Raw genomic sequence first — 20,927 nt, 5'->3', positions numbered from 1 at the left:
CCAATAGCTCACCCAGAACTCGCGAACTCCTTAGCACCTCAGAGCCATCTAAAAGCGGAGCTGCCGGGCAGGACCACGGTTCTCCCCACCCCCAATAGGGAGGAGCCCGTGCGCGGGTCTCACCTGCGGGCAATAGAACCCAAATTATATCTACTAGACCAATCCTCTCCATTACCTTTCCACCCAATCGATGTCCAGGCACTTCTGCCCTGCAAAAATCCCGAAAAAGCCGTGCCTTGGAGAACCTGCAGCCGCGCCCAGCCGTCTCTTCCCAGGACAGACCACAAAGGCAAGTTCACTCGACGACCATCTTCTGGTCTCCCTCTTAAAGCCATTTTCCCTTCCATCTCTCCCCTCCATGTCCCTTTAAGTCCAGGCTAATAGTAGTTTTGTTTATAAAGCTTTCTCAAAAAGCATGTTGGTTTAGCATGCAGGAAACAGAGGTCCAGAGCCATGGGATAGTAAAACATTCCACAAATCTTTCCTGGATAGTTGCCTTTTCAATCCTGACTTACCAACTTTAGTTAATTTCTCAAATGGGACACTATTGTCTCAGGGCTTGATTTCCAGAGACTTGGAATTTCTGGAGTCAGTTTCTGTTTCCTTTGGGCCCAACAATTCAGTTACTAGCTTATCTCTTTCCTCTAACATTTTGCTATAAGCTGCAAGGAGAAGCGAGGTTGCATTTTCCACATTTGGTTTGGAAATCTCCTTGCCTAAATGTCCAAGTTTGTGATTTTCAAATTCTGGCTTCCATATAATATCAGGAGTCAATCTTGCTAAGTTCTCTGAAACTTTAAAACATGGATCACCTTTCCTCCAGTTTCCAATAATAGTTTCATCACTTCCTTCTAAGGCCTTAACAGAAATAACTTAGTGCCCATATTCCTACCAACAGTCTCTTCAAAGCAGTCTAGGGATTTTCTATCAAGCATCTCAAAATTCCTTCAAAAAATACTCCTTAACCATTTATAAAACCATTCCAGAATTTTGGTAATTGCAAAAGCATGACACCATTCTCCTGGTGCCAAATTCTGTATTAGTCAGCTAAAGGGGTACTGATGCAAAGTATCAGAAATCTGTTGGCTTTTGTACTGGATATTTATTTGGGGTAAAAGCATACAGTTACAAGACCCTAAAGAGTCCAACTCAAGGTACCATAAGAGGTACGTCCTCACCAAGTGTCTATTGCCACATGGTGAAGCAAGATCGTGGGTAACATCTGTGAGAGTTCAACCTTCCTCTTTCTTCCTAAGGCTCCATGGGTCCAGCTTCTTCTGATCTCAGTTGTAGGATGGTTTAGGGCTCAGCTGCTCTGTTCTTTTCAGCTGCAAACAATCAGGGAAATGGCTCACCAGTTCCTTGGTCTCCAGCATCAAAACTATGTTCTCTCATCTGCCATGTCTTGTGTTCTTCTGTAGTAGTGTCCATTTATATAGCCACCAATGGGATGGGGATTCAATCCTGCATGCCATAATGATATGGTCAAATCAAAGTCCTAATCTTGATTTATTCAAGTAAATGTAAAGCCTTTGAATTTAAATCAATTAAAGGATATCATGCCCAGAGGAACAAATCAGTTCACAAGCATAATATGTCTTTTAGGAATTCATAAATAATATGAATAAAGGACTAAGGTATATTTATTATTCTATCATAGACATTATTATTATTGCAATTGAAGAATTTATATCATTGCTATCAAGACAGTGGCTGCCAGAGGTTCTGAGGGTAGGGAGATGGAAGATTAAGTGTAACATGGGATATTTTGGGGACATTGGAATTGTCCTACATGATATTGCAATGATGGATACAGGCAATGATGGATACATTGTAATGATGGATACATTTTGTCATAACCCATTAAATTGTGCAGGATAGAGTGTAAACTATCATGTAAACTATAGTCCACAGTAGTAATGCTTCATTATGTGTTCATCTATTGTAACAAATGTACCACACTAATGAAAGATGTTGTTTATGTTGGGAAGTGTGGTAGGGGGAGAGGATAGGACATATGGGAACCCCCTCGATTTTTTATGTAGCATTTATGTAATCTAAAGCTTCTTTAAAAAATAATAAATGAAACAATAAAAAAAAAAAGCTTGACACATAATCCTGGGGTTTACTCCAGGATTACAATGATGCATTTTTCTCCAAAATCAGTCATTTAAATCAAAATTTTACCTGTGTGAGAAAAATCACAGAGAAAAAATATTTAACAAAATTCAACAACTCTTCAAATAAAAACTCTAATCAATAAGGAATTGTAAGAAACTTTCTCAGTCTGTGAAAAAGCTAATGACAGGCATCTTTTAAAGATTTAGTTTCTGGTAGGATATATTAATATCTAGTTGTTGATGGTTGCTTCCAGTCATAACACAGGCATCTCTAAATTTATGGCTTATGACTCCATGGAAAATGCCATGCAGGGTTATTAACAGTATGATAAAAAACAGAAATATGCTTCTTATCCAAAATATTGCATTTTCTATCAGCATATCAATTACCCAGAGACCTCACATGTTAAACAGGGCTGAGGGGGCCAGGGACTCACCGTCTTTGGGGGTGTGAACTCTTCGTCTCATACTGGGACCTTGCGGACAAGAGGAGGAACAGGAGTGACCTTGTTTGTGGCCCTTTATGACTATGACGCACGGACAGAAGATGATCTGAGTTTTCACAAAGGGGAAAAATTTCAAATATTGAACAACTCGGAAGGAGATTGGTGGGAAGCACGCTCCTTGACAACTGGAGAGACAGGTTACATTCCCAGCAATTATGTGGCTCCAGTTGACTCTATCCAGGCAGAAGAGTGGTACTTTGGAAAACTTGGCCAAAAAGCTGCTGAGCGACAGCTTTTGTCCTTTGGAAACCCAAGAGGTACCTTTCTTATCCGTGAGAGTGAGACCACCAAAGGTGCCTATTCACTTTCCATCCGTGATTGGGATGATATGAAAGGAGACCATGTCAAACATTATAAAATTCGCAAACTTGACAATGGTGGATACTATATTACCACCCGGGCCCAGTTTGAAACACTTCAGCAGCTTGTACAGCATTACTCAGAGAGAGCCGCAGGTCTCTGCTGCCGCCTAGTAGTTCCCTGTCACAAAGGGATGCCAAGGCTTACCGATCTGTCTGTCAAAACCAAAGATGTCTGGGAAATCCCTCGAGAATCCCTGCAGTTGATCAAGAGACTGGGAAATGGGCAGTTTGGGGAAGTATGGATGGGTACCTGGAATGGAAACACAAAAGTAGCCATAAAGACTCTCAAACCAGGCACAATGTCCCCTGAATCCTTCCTCGAGGAAGCCCAGATCATGAAGAAACTGAAGCATGACAAGTTGGTCCAGCTCTACGCCGTGGTTTCTGAAGAGCCTATCTACATTGTCACAGAGTATATGAATAAAGGAAGCTTACTTGACTTCTTAAAAGATGGAGAAGGAAGAGCTCTGAAATTACCAAATCTTGTGGACATGGCAGCACAGGTTGCTGCAGGAATGGCTTACATTGAGCGCATGAATTACATCCACAGAGATCTGCGATCAGCAAACATCCTGGTGGGGAATGGACTAATATGCAAGATTGCTGACTTTGGATTGGCCCGATTGATCGAAGACAATGAGTACACAGCAAGGCAAGGTGCAAAGTTCCCCATCAAATGGACGGCCCCCGAAGCAGCCCTGTATGGGAGGTTCACAATCAAGTCGGACGTGTGGTCTTTTGGAATCTTACTCACAGAGCTGGTCACCAAAGGAAGAGTGCCATACCCAGGCATGAACAACCGGGAGGTGCTGGAGCAGGTGGAGCGTGGCTACAGGATGCCCTGTCCACAGACTGCCCCATCTCTCTACACGAGCTCATGATCCACTGCTGGAAAAAGGACCCCGAAGAACGTCCTACTTTTGAGTACTTGCAGGGCTTCCTGGAAGACTACTTTACTGCGACAGAACCCCAGTATCAGCCCGGCGAAAACCTGTAAGACCTGGAGCCACAGAGAGAGGCCTCGTCCAAGAGGCTTCCCCAGCCCCTCCCCATTAGCTTTCAATTCCGCAGCCAGCTGCTCCGAGCAGCGAGAACCGTCCAGGATCAGATTGCATGTGACTCTGAAGCTGACGAACTTCCATGGCCCTCATTAATGACACTTGTCCCCAATCCGAACCTCCTCTGTGAAGCATACGAGACAGAACCTTGTTATTTCTCAGACTTTGGAAAATGCATTGTATCGATGTTATGTAAAAGGCCAAACCTCTGTTCAGTGTAAATAGTTACTCCAGTGCCAACGACCCTAGTGCTTTCCTTTTTTTAAAATGCAAATCCTATGTGATTTTAACTCTGTCTTCACCTGATTCAACTAAAAAAAAAAAAGTATTATTTTCCAAAAGTGGCCTCTTTGTCTAAAACAATAAAAATTTTTTTCATGTTTAAAAAAAAAAAAAACAAAAAAAACAAAAAAAAAAAAACAGGGCTGAAAGATTGTTACTACTATGGCAAGAATGACTGGAAAATTGCTTTAGAGATCTTAGATATCTTCCTCCTCCTTAAGTTACTCAATTCTTTTTATGTATGCAAATAAACAAAAATTCAATAATAAGTGAGATCTCTGATTTTTATGAGCATGATTTTTACAAATCAATTATTTGATATATTCCATTAAACTTAAGAATAGGACAACAGCAGGCAATAAAGTAGAATTTGTGGTGCACAAAATATAACAGTATTAGTTAGATTTAAAACTGAATGTAGGCGGCAGAATTGGCCCAGTGGTTAGGGCGTCCATCTACCACATGGGAGGTCCGCGGTTCAAACCCTGGACCTCCTTGACCCATGTGGAGCTGGCCCATGTGCAGTGCTGATGCATGCAAGGAGTGCCCTACCACGCAGGGGTGTCCCCTGCAAAGGGGAGCCCCACGTGCAAGGAGTGCATCCGTAAGGAGAGCCGCCCAGCACAAAAGAAAGTGCAGCCTGCCCAGGAATGGCACCGCACACACGGAGAGCTGATCAGCAAGATGATGCAACAAAAAGAAACAGATTCCTGTGCCACTGACAACAACAGAAGCGGACAAAGAAGACGCAGCAAATAGACACAGAGAACAGACAACCAGGGTGGGGAGGGAAGGGGAGAGAAATAAATAAATATATAAATCTTTAAAATAAATAAATAAAATAAAACTGAATGTGTTAGCATAATTTTAAGTATACTATTGTAAAATGTTGTTTAAAAATTCAACATTGGACAAGAAGTATGCATGTAAGCAAAAATGAAACCTGTCAATTTTAAGAAGAAATTCTTTTCAAAAGCTTATAAAATAAATAAAATGAATTGCAAACCCCAAGATATACAGAAATATAAACATCATATAGAACATAACTCAGTCATATAAGATAAAGAAAAGAAATTGAGGGATAACAAAACTAGAGTTATAATGATTTCAATTTGTAAAGAACTACTAATTATATGCAGCTAATTACATGACATACTATACAATTATATGATGCACTTACAAATAATAGTCAATATTTGGAGGAACTAGCTAAATTATTAAATATTACAAATATGTTAATAATTGAGGAGTCTGGCTCTTGGCCAAAATCTTACATGTAATCATTCAGCCCTGAGTATGGGACATTATAAACCTTTCTGGCAGCCTCATGAGAGAAAGCTGCCCTCCCCACATCAGGCATGCTGTAAAGTCAGTGCATTACAGTTTTCTGAAGAGAGCTCCAGTCATACACTCAGTGACCCTTGGTCCAGCCATGCTTATACACGTTTGTATTCCTAGTCTAGGTGCCTCTGTGTAGTGGACTCCTGATCTAGGGTCACGGCTGAGATTGTTCCCTGGTGCTGCAGCCAAGACTTCCTAATTGGGGGACCTTGGCTGAGTCAATCCTCCACACTCTGAGTACTTTTCTACTCTTAGCCCTTCTCTCTTCTTTCCATCTATCTTGCCTCCCCAGTCAGTAAAAAGGCAGAAGATTTTTGATCAGGCTCCTTGACAGTGAGTCAGTTTCCTCCATTTGCATTGTTGGTTGTCTGACTCTGCCATGTTCCACAAAGCAGAGAATAATTGTCTTTTATCTTTGTCTCTTGATCGCAATGATATTAGGTGCACAAAGTTTTTAAGGTTAGTTTTATTTTGACCCTTCATAATAATTGACCATCTTAATACCAGGCAGCTGGACAAATTGGCACAGTAAGCAGATTGGTCATTTGAATATGTCCTTAGATTTTCTCCTACAACCACTCTCACACCCATAAAATAGTTCTGATATTTACAAGGACTATGATGTGCTTTCAACATTTCTATTCATTTCCAAAGATTTACAAACAATCTTTTTACTAATTCTGCATAGATTAACCCTCACTTTTCCATTCTTTACCCTTATTCTAATCTCTAGTGACTTATATTCTAATTTTAACCCCATGAGTTTAAACAATATATTTAGTTCAAAAGAGCACAATCATATAGTATTTGACCTTTTGTGTCTGGCCTGCTTCACTTTGATGAGCACACTGCAGATCTTGAATGCTTGGTTTAGATGGGAAAACTGGTAACACAAATTAATGGAAATGTTATGGATGCTATAAATATGATAATTAAAGGGAATCAACTTGGCATCGACAGGGAGTTACCATAGCAGAGAATTTGGAAATGTTTATAGAAGAAATTATTATTAATTCAAATCACAGGAATGCACAGTCTTCAGATGGATAAACATGGTAGAGTGTAATAAAAGAATTTGAAGGAGAATTTTATGCTTGGTAACCATACATGGAAAAATATCCTGGAGTATGCAAAGAACCAAATGAAGCTTAGTAGAGCTGGATTATTGAATGGGGACCAAAAGGAGCCAGAAATAAAAATGGGAAGTTCTACCAAGATTTGCAAATTAATCCCAAAATCTAGAACAATAAAATAAAAACAATTTGAAGATAGCTACTCAAACTCCCAGGGCTAAAAATACATTATTCTGGATAGTCATCTAAATGGACAGATACCTGGATGATTGAAACTATCAGTCAGATTGGGTGATTAATATGTATTGACTTTCTCCCTATAATCACTTCCTTGATTTGTAAAGTAGAAAATTTGTTTAAGTGAATTGTTTTTCTGAGAACACAATTTCAACATTTCTCAATATTCAGGAGTATATTTTTCTTCATTATATATTCACCACTATGAATCAGCATACTCATACTATTTTTGCATATATATTACTTCTATTAGATATATTTTAATCAAATTTAATGATAAATCATAAAATATACACTCAGTCAGAAGTGTAACATCAATGATATGTGGTATAATCTTGGAGATGTGGATTCATCACACCAATCATTATTAGGTTGTTTTCATTTCTCCAATAATAAAAATAATAATAACAAACAAAAAAAAACCCAAACAGAAAACTCTACCTCTTAATATTCACCTCTCAATCTATCCTTCCTCTGCCATGCATAGCTGATTTTCTATTTCCCTCTCTCCAATTTATTTGTATTATATTTTGTATAGATGGGAACAAAAATATGTAGTGCCCTTTATCTAGTTTCTTTCACTTAGTATATTTCCTTTTTTACCCTTACTGACAGATTATTAATATATTACTATAAATTACTGTCCATTGTTGTATTTTTGCCTTATGTTAACGTCTTGTAACATTAACATATATTTATGTTTCAAAGAAAAACAGTATTTTATATGTAATATTGCCCACATTTATATTTCACAGGAGGTTTTACTATGCTATACAGTCCCCTGTTACATTTTTCAGGGTTCCTTCTAGTATTATACATGACCCTATATTTTCCCTTTCAATCATTATCATACCTATGTATTGGCACACCTAGTTACAAATACTATGATGTGCTTTCATCATTTATATTCATTTCCAAAGATTTACAAACAATCTTGTTAGGAATTTTTCACAGATTAAACCTCAGCTTTCCATTCTCTAACTTCATTCCATTTTCTGTTGACCAATATTCTAATTATTAACTCCCTGAATTTATGCAATTTATCCATTCATCAGGTGATGGACAACAGGGTCATTTCTATCTTTTGGTGATTGTGAATAATGCCTCCACAAACATCAGGGTACAGATGTGTGCTTATGTCACTGCTCTCAGTTCATCTGGGTATATATCTAATAGTGGTATTGCTGGGTCACATGACAAAATCTATATTCAAATTCCTTATGAACCGCCAAACAGTCTTCCACAGTGGCTGTACATTTCTACCTTTCAAACAACAATATATAAGAGTTCCTAACTCTTCACATCCTCTCCAACACCTGTAGTTTTATGTCTTTTTAATTGTGGTCATTCTATTTGGTATGAAATATCTCATCATAGCTTAGATTTGCATTTCCCTAATATCTAGTGATGTTGAGCATTTTTTCATGTGTTTTATCACCATTGTATTTCTTTTTTGGATAAATGTCTCTTTAAGCCTTCTGCCCATTTTTAATTGGGTCATTTGTCTTTTTATTGTTGAGTTGTAAAATCTCTTTATATATCACAGAAATTAAATACTTATCAGATATGTGATTTCCAAATATTTTCTCCCATTGAGTCTCCTGTATCCCAACCTTTTGACAAAGTCTTTTGAGGTGTAAAAGTGTTTAATTTGAGGATGTTCCGTTTATCTTTTTTTTTTCTTTTTTTGCTTGAGACTTGGGTATAAGGTATAAGACACCTTCCAGATCTTGAAGATGTTTCCCTACATTTTCATCTAGTTGTTTCATGATCCTGGATTTTATATTTAGGTCTTTGATACATTTTGAGCTGATTCTTGTAAAGGGGTCTTCTTTCATTCCTTTGGTTATGGATATCCAGTTCTCCCAGCATCAGTTGTTGAAGAGTCTGTTTTGTCCAGTAAGGTGGACATAGTAGGCTTGTCAAAAACCAGTTGGCAGTAGCTGTGAGAGTCTATTTTTGAACTCTCAATTTGAATCCATTGACCAATGTGTCTACTTTTATGCCCATGCCATGCTGTTTTGACCCTGTTGCTCTGCAATATGTTTCAAGGTCAGGTCTTGAAACAAGGTCAGGCCCTTCTTTTTTAGGATGTCTTTGGCTTTTTGGGTCCCAATTCTCTTCCAAAGAAACTTGGCAGTTACCTTTTCTATTAGTATAAAATAGGCTGTTGGAATTCTGATTGGTCTTACATGGAGTCTATAGATCAGTTTTGATAGGCTTAACATCTTCACAATATTTAGTCTTACAATCCATGAACATGAAATATCTTTCCATTTGTTTAGGTTTTCTTTGATTTTTATTAGCAATATATTGTAGTCTTCTGGATATAGCTCATTCACATCTTTAGTTAAATTGATTCCTAGGTATTTGAGTCTTTTTGTTGTCACTGTAAATGGAATTTTTCACCTGATTTCCTCCTCAGTTTTTCAATGCTAGTGTATAGAGAAATTACAGATTTTTGCAAGTTGATCTTATATCCTGCCACTTTCCTGAATCTGTTTATTAGCTCACGTATGTTTTTACATAGATACTTGGAACTAGAAATTTCTGGTACAAGTTAAATAGTTGTGAGGGCAGTGGGCATCCTTGCCTTGTTCCTGGTCTTAGAAGGAATGCTTTCAACTCTTCCTCATTGAGTACAATGTTGACTGTGCATTTTTCTTACATACACTTCATCATATTAAGGAATATTTCTTTTATTCCTATCTTTTGAATTGTTTTTTATCAAGAAAGGATGCTGGTTTTTGTTGAATGCATTTCTGCATCAATCAAGATGATCATGTATTTTTTCCCTTCAATTTGTTATTTTGGTATATCACTTTAATTGATTTTCTTGTGTTGAACTAGCCTTGCATGCCAGGAGTAAATCCCATTTGATCATGGAATGTAATTCTTCATTGGATTCTTTTTGCATCTATGTTCATTAGATATATTGGTCTGTAATTTTCATTGCTTGTAGTGACTTTCTTGGTTTGTATTAGGGTGATGTTGGCTTTATCAAATATGTTGGGTAATTTTCCCTCCTCTTCAATTTTTTGGAAGAGTTTAAATAGGATTGGTTTTAATTCTTCTCAAAATACTTTGCAGAATTCACCTGTGAAATCACCTGGGCTTTCTTTGTTGGGAGATTTTTTTGATGATTTTATCTCTTTAATGTGATTGATTTGTTGAGCTCTGGTATTTTTTGCAGAGTCAATGTAGGTTTTTTGTGAAGGTCTAGGAATTTGTCCACTTCAACTAGGTTGTCTAATTTCTTAGCTTACAGTTTCTCATAACTTCCTCTTATGATCCCTGTTATTTTTGTGGGTTCCATTATAACTTTCTCCCTTTCAGTTCTGATTTTATTCATTAGCATCTTTTCTCTTTTTTTCTTTATTTGTCTAGCAAAGGTTTTGTCAATTTTCTTGCTCTTCTCAAGGAACCAGCTTTTGATTTTGTTGATTTTCTCTGAAGTTTTGTTCTAAAATTCACTTATTTCTGCTCTAATCTCTATTATTTCATTCCTTCTGCTTGCTTTGGGTTGTGTTTGCTGTTTTTTTCTAGTTCAAATATTTAATTAGGTCTTTTTTTTTTTTTTAACTCTTTCTTCTTTTCAATATAGGCATTTAGGGCTATAAATTTCCCTCAGCCTTGCCTTTGTGTTATACCATAATTTTTGACAAGTTGTGCTCTCATTTTCATTCATCTTGAGATATCTACAAGTTTCTCTTAATATTTCTTCTTTGACCCACTGATTGTTTAGGAATCTGTTGTTTGGCCTCCTATTTGTGTATTTTCCTTTTTCCTGCCTGTTATTGATTTCCAGCTTCATTTCATTATGCTCTGTGAAAGTGCTTTGTATAATTTCAATCATTTTATATTTATTCAGACCTGGATTGAAACTGAACATATGGTCTATACTGACTAAAGATCCATGAGAACTTGAGAAGATTGTATTCCTCATAGATTTATCATATTGTTCAAGTTCTCTGTTTCCTTGTTGATCATGTATCTAATTGTTTTAATGATTTGAGTGGTGCATCGCAGTCTCCAAGTACTATTGTAGCGATGTCTCTATCTCTCTTCAGGTTTGCCAGATTTTGCCTCTTGTGTATTGGAGCACCCTGATTAGGTGCATAAACATTTATGACTTTTACTCCTACATGGTGGAATGTATCTTTTATTAATATAAAATGGCCTTCTACATCCCTTATAACTTTTTGCATTTAAAACTTGTTTTGACTGTTATTAGTATACCTACCTCTGTCCTTTTTGGTTACTGTTTGCATGAAATATCTTTTTCCAAACTTTTATTTTCAGCTGCTTTGCATCCCTGGCTCTAAGGTGAGGCACTTGTGGACAGGATATGAATGGTTCATAATTTTTTTATCCATTCTGTCAGCCTGTATGTTTTGATTGGTGAATTTAATTTAAAATGAAAAAATGTAATTTTTCATTTTTGTTCCACCTTATATTTAAGCCTACTTTCATATTAATTTGCTTTCTTGTATTGTAACTTATTGAGTGCCTTTTCATTTCTAGCTGAATATATTTTTCATTTGTTTTCCTTATGGTTAATTACCATGGGTTTAAAATTTAACATACTGGGAAACGGACTTTGGCCCAGTGGTTAGGGCATCCGTCTACCACATGGGAGGTCCACGGTTCAAACCCTCGGCCTCCCTGACCTGTGTGCAGCTGGCCCATGCGCAGTGCTGATGCGCGCAAGGAGTGCCCTGCCACGCAGGGGTGTCCCCCGCATAGGGGAGCCCCACATGCAAGGAGTGTGCCCCATAAAGAGCCGCCCAGCGCGAAAGAAAGTGCAGCCTGCCCAGGAATGGCACGGCCCACACTTCCCGTGCCGCTAATGACAACAGAAGCGGACAAAGAAACAAGACGCAGCAAATAGACACAGAGAACAGACAACCGGGGAGGGGGGGGGAATTAAATAAATAAAAATAAATCTTAAAAAAAAAATTTAACATACTAAATATACCACAATTATCTTCAGATTGATGCCTACTTAACATTAATAGTATTCATTTATATTATAAGCCTCTGTCCCCAAAATTTTTTTACTTGTTACCACTTATGCCTTTGTAGATTGTTTGTACAAAAGCCTTATCATTACTTTTTTTTTTTTCATTTCTGACTTTTTTTTTTAATTTTTTTATTTTTTATTGACTTTGTAATAATATTACATTAAAAATATATATGTGAGGTCCCATTCAACCCCACCCCCCCACCCCCCCTCTCCCCCCCCCCCAACAACATTCGTTCCCATCATCATGACACATCCATTGGATTTGGTAAGTACATCTTTGGGCACCTCTGCACCTCATATACATTGGTTCACATCATGGCCCATACTCTCCGCTATTCCATCAAGTGGGCCCTGTGAGGATTTACAATGTCCGGTGATTACCTCTGAAGCACCATCCAGGGCAGCTCCATGTCCCAAAGACGCCTCCACCTCTCATCTCTTCCTGCCTTTCCCCATACCCTTTGTCCATTATGTCCACTTTTCCCAATCCAATGCCACCTCTTCTATGTGGACATTGGATTGGTTGTGTCCATTGCACCTCTATGTCAAGAGGAGGGTCAGATTCCACCTGGATGCTGGATGCAATCCTCCCATTTTCAGTTGTAATCACTCTAGGCTCCATGGTGTGGTGGTTGTCCTTCTTCAACTCCATCTTAGCTGAGTGTGGTAAGTCCAATAAATCAGATTGTAGGTGCTGGAGTCTGTTGAGGCTCAGGATCTGGCTATCACATTGTCAGTCCAGAGATTCAAATCCCCTAAATATATCTTAAACCCCAACATTAACTGCACCTCCAGCACATTAGCATGAAAGTCTTATGAAGGGAGATCCCATCTGAGTCCAGATTCATCACACATAAACACCATTTCCAAAGAGGGGCCATCTGACCTGGTAGTTAACCCCATCGGCCATGACCATAACTCCCATGGGTCTCTTTAGCCCTCAAAGGAACCAATATCTGGGGGTTGTATCTGCTTTATCTGTCTCTCTGACTCTGCTCAGTTGTGCATGAGGGCAAACCTTCTGCCAGCCTCCAGACTCTTTTTTAGAAACTCGTAGCCATATAAACTCATTTCTCCTTTCCATTTCCCCCTTACTTTAGGTCAAACAGCATTTTAAAGTCATGGTATTTTATGTAGACATGGATATTCTGCTGATCCGCATTGAACCTTCCGTATAAGGTCATTTTCCAGTTGCATCATCAGTTGGTAGTTGATAGTGGTCCCTCGTTGCCAGGGAGGCTCATCCCCGGGTGTCATGTCCCGTGCTGGGGGGAAGGCATTGCATTTACATGCTGAGTTTGGCTTCGAGACTGGCCACATTTGAGTAACATGAAGGCTGACAGAAGGAAATTCCCAGGCACAAAGTTGCTCTAGGCCTTGTTCTTATTTTGGGTTTATCAGCTCACAAGCATAGTCATTAGCATCTGGGGCTCACTGTTGAACCCTCACTCCCTCCCGGTCCCCACCACTGTACCTGGGAGACTGTCGCTGCTCCCCTAGGGACCACGACAGAGCACCACTGGCCAGGAACCCAGTACCCCCCCTACTGTGGTTTTTAATTGTTGCCACTATGAGTATATCCAAACATTACCATGCACCCTGGACATATGTTCTGTACAGCTCCCTGTCTGTCATATATCACCTGTCATTGGTATCCCATACCAGTATCCCTCCATTGCCATTGTTGAAACACTCTGTGATCCAGAACTCCCCGAAATTTGAAGCCCAATATAATGTCATGGTCCCTTACTAGTGAATGGCATATAGCGATGAGTTTAAAGGATAGATAAAGAACTTGGATAAAGTTAGATAAAGAACTTAGATAAAGAATGTTGTCTTGAAAAAATTCCACATCCTATTTTTTTCTTTTTTTCCCCCCCCCCCCCTAATTATTCAGCTTTTCTTCACAGGAGTCCTAGACCACAGCAATGTATATATATAATATACAGCACTCCCACACATCCACCAGAAAACCTTTTCCCTTCCACAGTGATACTCTTACGCCCTATTCATATCATATTTACTTAAAGTGATGTACAGAGTCTGAGACATTAGCTTTCTAACAAGGTGACATCTGTGCTTACATTATGGTGCATACTTTAGGATACACAGTTCTTTACATTTTTAGTTATCCTATGTTTTACATTATGGTTTACATTATCAGTCTGTCATCTCCTATATGTTATGGTGTAATATTACATGTTTTATATCCATCTTTGTGTACTCTCAAGAAACTCCTCTCTTACCCCCCATTTACTTTGGTTCCACACATTTAACGTCCATTTTCCCTTCCACCTTGGTGCCCTCAGTGATAGCCAACCTCCGTTTCCTGAGGAGCCACTTCCAGAGATAGATGGAATAGTGTTCAGGGCCTAACTTGCTCAACTGCCCCAATGCCCTGGGAGCCACCCTTTCTCTCGAGGGATACAGTTCCCTCTATTGGATGGCATTAGTCCTCCCCAGGATGTGGGTCCACCCCCACTCTCACTACTTGGGTTTCTACCCCATGGTGTCACCCACTCTGGCAGAATGAGCATTTAGACATTCCCCAGGAGCCCGTCCTGCATCAGACCCTCCCCTCCGAGCATTCTAAACAGGTAACCCTCTTTATTATATTTTGATATGATTTTCTCGGCATTTTACTCTCCACCAACACCTGACCCTCTCCTGGTTCGTATGCTACCCTCCCTCCCCCCACTTTTGGGCAACGTTACCCATCCGTCCCTCCCCAGCCACCCTCAAACCCGCAAAGCCCCAAGCAAAGGCAACCCCTTACCCCCCTTTTATCTCTTCTTTGTGTTCATACTTACCACCATCTCGTCTTAAATTCCACCCCTGCAGACATCGGCTCATATCCTTCCTCCACCCTCCGATTTCCTGCAGCCTATCGTTCAGTCTCTTGCTATCTAGGGCAGCTTGTTTATTTCATATCATTGAGGTCATGTAGTATTTGTCCTTCAATGTCTGGGTTGCTTCACTCAACATAAGGTTCTCAAGATTCATCCATGTTATCACATGTGTTTGTAGTGTGTTTGTTCTTACAGCCGAGTAGTATTCCATTGTGTGTATATACCACATTTTATTGATCCACTCGTCTGTTGATGGGCATTTGGGTTGATTCCAACTTTTGGCAATAGTGAACAATGCTGCTATGAACATTGGTGTACATATATTGGTTTGTGTTCTTGTTTTCAGTTCTGCTGGGTATATTCCCAGCAGTGGTATTGCTGGGTCATATGGAAAATCTATGGCTAGTTTTTTGAGAAACCGCCATACTGTTCTCCAGAATGGTTGGATCCTTCTGCATTCCCACCAGCAGTGGATGAGTGTTCCCCTTACTTCACATCCTCTCCAGCACTTGTAATCTGTTTTCTTCATAGCTGCCAATCTTATGGGTGTAAGATGGTATCTCATTGTGGTTTTGATTTGCATTTCCCTGATAGCTAGAGATTTGGAACATTTTTTCATGTGCTTTCTTGCCATTTGTATTTCTTCTTCGGAGAAGTGTCTGTTTAAGTCTTTTTCCCATTTTTTAAATGGGTTGTTTATCTTTTTATTTTCAAGATATAGGAGTTCTTTATATATGCAAGTTATAAGTTTCTTATCAGTTATATGATTGCCAAATATTTTCTCCCACTGTGTGGGCTCCCTTTTTACTTTCTTGACAAACTCCTTTGAGGTGCAGAAGGCTTTAATTTTGAGGAAGTCCCATTTATCTATTAGTTCTTTTGCTGCTCGTGCTTTTGGTGAGATATTCATAAATCCATTACCTATTACAAGGTCCTGTAGATGTTTCCCTACACTGCTTTCTAAGGTTTTTATGGTCTTGGCACTTATATTTAGGTATTTGATCCATCTTGAGTTAATCTTTGTATAAGGTGTGAGATGGTAATCCTCTTTCATTCTTCTACATATGGCTATCCAGTTCTCCAGACACCATTTGTTGAATAGGCCACTCTCTCCCAGTTGAGAGGGTTTGGTGGCTTTATCGAATATTATGTGGTTGTATATGTGAGGTTCTATATCAGAGCTTTCAATTTGATTCCATTGGTCTGTGTGTCTCTCCTTATGCCAATACCATGCTGTTTTCACCACCGTAGCTTTATAGTATGTTTTGAAGTCAGGTAGTGTGATTCCTCCAATTTCGTTTTTCTTTTTCAGTATGTCTTTGGCTATTCGGGGTCTCTTTCCTTTCCAAAGAAATTTCATAGTTAGTTTTTCTAGTTCCTTAAAGAAGGCTGCATTGATTTTTATTGGGATTGCATTGAATGTGTAGATCAATTTTGGTAGGATAGACATCTTAATAATGTTCAGTCTTCCTATCCATGAACAAGGAATAGTCTTCCATTTATTTAGGTCTTCTTTGATTTCCTTGAACAATCTTGTATAGTTCTCAGTGTATAAGTTCTTTACCTCTTTAGTTAAATTTATTCCTAAGTATTTGATTTTTTTATTTACTATTGTGAATGGTATTTGTTTCTTGATTTCCTCCTGATCTTGCTCATTACTGGTGTACAGAAATGCTACTGATTTTTGCGCATTGATCTTATAACCTGCGACTTTACTAAACTCATTTATGAGTTCTAGAATCTTCGTTGTAGATCTCTCAGGGTTTTCTATGTATAGGATCATGTCATCTGCAAATAATGAAATTTTGACTTCTTCCTTTCCAATTTGAATGCCTTTTATTTCTGGTTCTTGCCTCAGTGCTTGAGCAAGTACTTCTAAGACAATGTTAAATAGGAGCGGTGACAGTGGGCATCCTTGTCTTGTTCCTGAGTTTAGAGGGAAGGAGTCTAGGATTTCTCCATTGTAAACAATATTGGCTTTAGGTTTTTCATATATACTCTTTATCATGTTCAAAAAATTTCCTTGTATTCCAATCATTTGGAGTGTTTTTATCAAGAAAGGGTGCTGTATTTTGTCAAATGCTTTTTCTGCATCAATAGATATAATCATGTGATTTTTTTCCTTCAATCTGTTTATATGGTGTATTACGTTGATTGATTTTCTTATGTTGAACCATCCTTGCATACCTGGGATGAATCCCACTTGGTCGTGGTGTATAATTCGTTTAATGTGTTGTTGAATACGATTAGCAAGTATTTTGTTAAGTATTTTTGCGTGTAGGTTCATTAGAGAAATTGGTCTGTAATTTTCCTTTCTTGTGATGTCTTTGTTTGGCTTTGGTACTAAGGTAATGTTGGCATCATAGAAGGAGTTGGGTAATGTTCTTTCTGTTTCGATGGTTTGGAATAGTTTCAGCAGGATTGGTGTCAGTTCTTTCCGGAATGTTTTGTAGAATTCACCTGTGAAGCCATCTGGCCCTGGACTCTTCTTAGTTGGGAGATTTTTAATAACTGATTCTATCTCTCTGCTTGTGATTGGTTTGTTAAGATCATCAATTTCTTCTTTTGTCAATATGGGCTGTTTATGTGTTTCTAGGAATTTGTCCATTTCCTCTAGATTGTCATTTTTGTTGGAATATAGTTTTTCAAAATATCCTCTTATGATAGTCTTTATTTCTGTGGGGTCAGTGGTGATATCGCCTTTCTCATTTCTTATTTTGTGTATTTGCATCTTCTCTCTTTTTTTCTTTGTTAGTCTCGCTAAAGGTTTGTCAATTTTGTTAATCTTCTCAAAAAACCAGCTCTTGGTCTTGTTTATCTGTTCAAGTGCTTTCTTATTTTCTATTTCGTTTAGTTCTGCTCTTATCTTTGTTATTTCCTTCCTTCTTCTTCCTGTTGGGTTACTTTGTTGTTGTTTTTCTAATTCCTTCAAATGTGCAGTTAGTTCTTCAATTTTTGCTCTTTCTTCTTTTTTGATATATGAATTTATGGCTATAAACTTCCCTCTCAGTACTGCTTTTGCTGCATCCCATAAATTTTGGTATGTTGTGTTATCATTATCATTTGTTTCAAGGTAGTCATTGATTTCTTTTGAGATTTCCTCTTTGACCCACTGTTTTTCTAAGAGTGTGTTGTTTAATTTCCAAATCGTGGTGTGAAATCTGGGCTTCTTTCCCTTGCAAATCTCCAGCTTGACTCCACTGTGGTCAGAGATAATGTTTTGTATGATTTCAATCTTTCTGAATTCGTTCAGCCTTTCTTTGTGGCCTAGCATATGATCTATCTTGGAGAATGATCCATGTGCGCTTGAGAAAAATGTATATCCTGCTGTGTTTGGGTGTAGCGATCTATATATGTCTATTAGATCAAGCTCCTCTAATATACTATTCAGATGTTTTGTTTCTTTGGTGATTCTCTTTTGAGATGTTCTGTCCAGAGTTGATAGTGGTGTATTAAAATCCCCCACTATAATTGTAGATGTATCTATTCTTTCACTTAGTTTTTCCAGCGTTTGCCTGACGTATTTAGAGGCACCCTTGTTAGGGGCATAGATATTTATGATTGTTCGATCTTCTTGACAGATTTTCCCTTGGACTAAAATGTAGTATCCTTCTTTGTCTCTCACAATTGTTTCACATTTAAAGTCTATTTTGTCTGATATTAATATAGCTACTCCTGCCTTTTTTTGGTTATTGTTAGCTTGTATGATTGTTTTCCAGCCTTTCACTTTCAATCTCCATGCGTCTCTGGGTCTAAGATGTGTCTCTTGTAGACAGCATATGGATGGGTCATATTTCCTTATCCAATGTCCCAGTCTGAATCTTTTGATAGGTGAGTTTAATCCATTGACATTCAGTGTTATTACTATCAAGGAATTATTTGTGTTAGCCATACTTTGATTGGATTTGTGTTTGTCATATTTTGTTTGTATATTTTTTTTTGTCTTTTTTGTTGTTGTTGTTGGTCTTATACTCTCCTCCAACTTTGCCTTTCCTGTTTTTTCCTTTCTTCCTGCAGCACTCCCTTTAGAATTTCTTGAAGGGGAGGTTTCTTGTTGGTATACTCTTTTAGTTTCTGTTTGTCTGCAAATATTTTGAACTCTCCATCATATTTGAATGCTAGTTTAGCTGGATAAAGTATTCTTGGTTGGAAATTTCTTTCCCTTAGTACCTTGACTATATCATACCACTGTTTTCTTGCCTCCATGGTTTCAGAAGAGAAATCAGCACTTAATCTAATTGAGCTTCCCTTGTATGTGATGGTTTTCTTTTCTCTTGCTGCTTTTAGGATTTTCTCTTTGTCTTGAGCATTGGATAATTTGACAAGTATATGTCTTGGGGTGGGCCTGTTGGGGTTTATGACTTGTGGAGTGCGCTGTGCTTCTTGGATATGTACATCTGTCTCTTTCAGTAGATTTGGGAAGTTTTCAGCCATTATTTCCTGCAACACTCCTTCTGACCCCTTTCCCTTCTCTTCACCTTCTGGAATGCCTATAATACGTATGTTTGAGCGTTTTGCATTGTCATTCAGGTCCCTAAATCCTAATTGGATTTTTTCTATCTTCTTATTGACCCCTTCTACTATCTGTTTGATTTCTGATGTCCTGTCTTCCACATCACTAATTCTCTGCTCTGTCTCTTCTAGTCTGCTGATATTTGCTGCAAGTGTATTTTTGATTTCTTGAACTGTGGTGTTCATTCCCATCATATCTGTTATGTTTTTGCGTATGTCTGCAATTTCCCCTCCAAGTGATGTCTTCATGTTGTTAACCTCTTTCATTACTGCATCAAATTTGTCGGTGATAAATGTTCTGAGATCTTTCATTGCTTGTGCCAAGTTTTGCTCCCCTTCGTGATTATTGGTTTGTTGATTGGATTCAGCCATGTTTTCCTGATTATTGGTTTGGTTCGTAGATTTTTGTTGCTTTCTGGTCATCTCTTTATTTTGACGAATTTAATCAGTTCCTTAGCTTCTTTGTCTGCTCTTGGAGGTTAATTAGTTGTTATTTTTGCACAGGTGTTATATCTTCTCTTTGTCACTTTTTTCTTCTTATTCTAGTTACTTGTTGTTGGTTAAGTTCACTTTAGAGGAAAGTATTAGTGTTGGGGAAAGGCAATTGTGTAAGCAAGGGAAAAGTGTAAAGTTGTATTGGTGATGTATGTTAATAAAGCAAGAATATGAGATCTGGAAGGATGGAGGTTAGATTCATGTAGATTGTATAGAGTTATAGCTGTAGGTAGAGTACCTTTTATGAAGTAGATGACTGAATTTGGGAGGAATATGGTATGAACTACACAGCTATTGTTTTCATGAGAGAGGGAAAAAGAAAAGAAAGGTAATAGTTTCAAGAGTGGATAATAGACAGAAAACAGAACAAAGGTATTAGAAATTAAGAGTTAGACACTTTGTGGATCAAAGAACGGGAGGTGGGGGGTGGAATATAGGAGAGACAGTAGATGATAGTGGATATCAAGATGCAGGGGAAGGGGGATAGTGTAGGTAGCCTAAATGAGTTCACACAGAAATGAGGCAGTGGAGGATGGGAAAACCCAGCAAATGTGAGGTGTTCCCTGTAGCACCTATTGTATACTTGAATTAAAGTAAAAATAAGTGGAAGATGAGGGACAAGAGGGAAAGAGAAAACCGAAAAAAAAAAACTAATTATAATAAAGAAAAAAGAAAGGCAAGAAGAAAGGAAGAAAGAAAAAGAGGATGGGCAAACGGTGGGGAACGGATAGGGAGAAGAGAGATACAGGTACACACGTGTCACAATTGCAACACTATCTAAAACAACAACTTCCCCCCGCTTTGCCCTAAAAACCCCGTCTGTCTGCCCAAATGGGTCTGCAAGCACCTCCCTTCCCACAAACCCCCAATAGGCCGCCCAGGGCCCACGAACTCCCCAGTACTGCAGATGCTCAAAAAAAAAAAAAAAATATTAAGTAAAATAAATTAAAAAAAAAAAAACAACAAAAAACAAAGACAAAACAAAAACAAAAACAAAAACAAAAAAAAAACAGAAACCCCTCCGCAGGCCCGGCTCCGCCCGCCGCGGAGGCTTGGACCGGCTCTG

General features: G+C 38.4%; 1 pseudogene; it reads left to right on the top strand.

Moving 5' to 3' along the window:
- Positions 1 to 4,357, top strand: part of LOC101432548 (tyrosine-protein kinase Fyn pseudogene) — a 95,529-nt pseudogene extending 91,172 nt beyond the window's left edge.
- Positions 4,358 to 20,927: the final 16,570 nt, after the last annotated feature.

This window comes from Dasypus novemcinctus, chromosome 13 (genome assembly GCF_030445035.2).
Source record: "Dasypus novemcinctus isolate mDasNov1 chromosome 13, mDasNov1.1.hap2, whole genome shotgun sequence".
Taxonomy (NCBI): domain Eukaryota; kingdom Metazoa; phylum Chordata; class Mammalia; order Cingulata; family Dasypodidae; genus Dasypus; species Dasypus novemcinctus.
The sequence above is the reverse complement of the archived record's forward strand: the minus strand, read 5'-3'. Positions and strand labels throughout refer to the sequence as shown.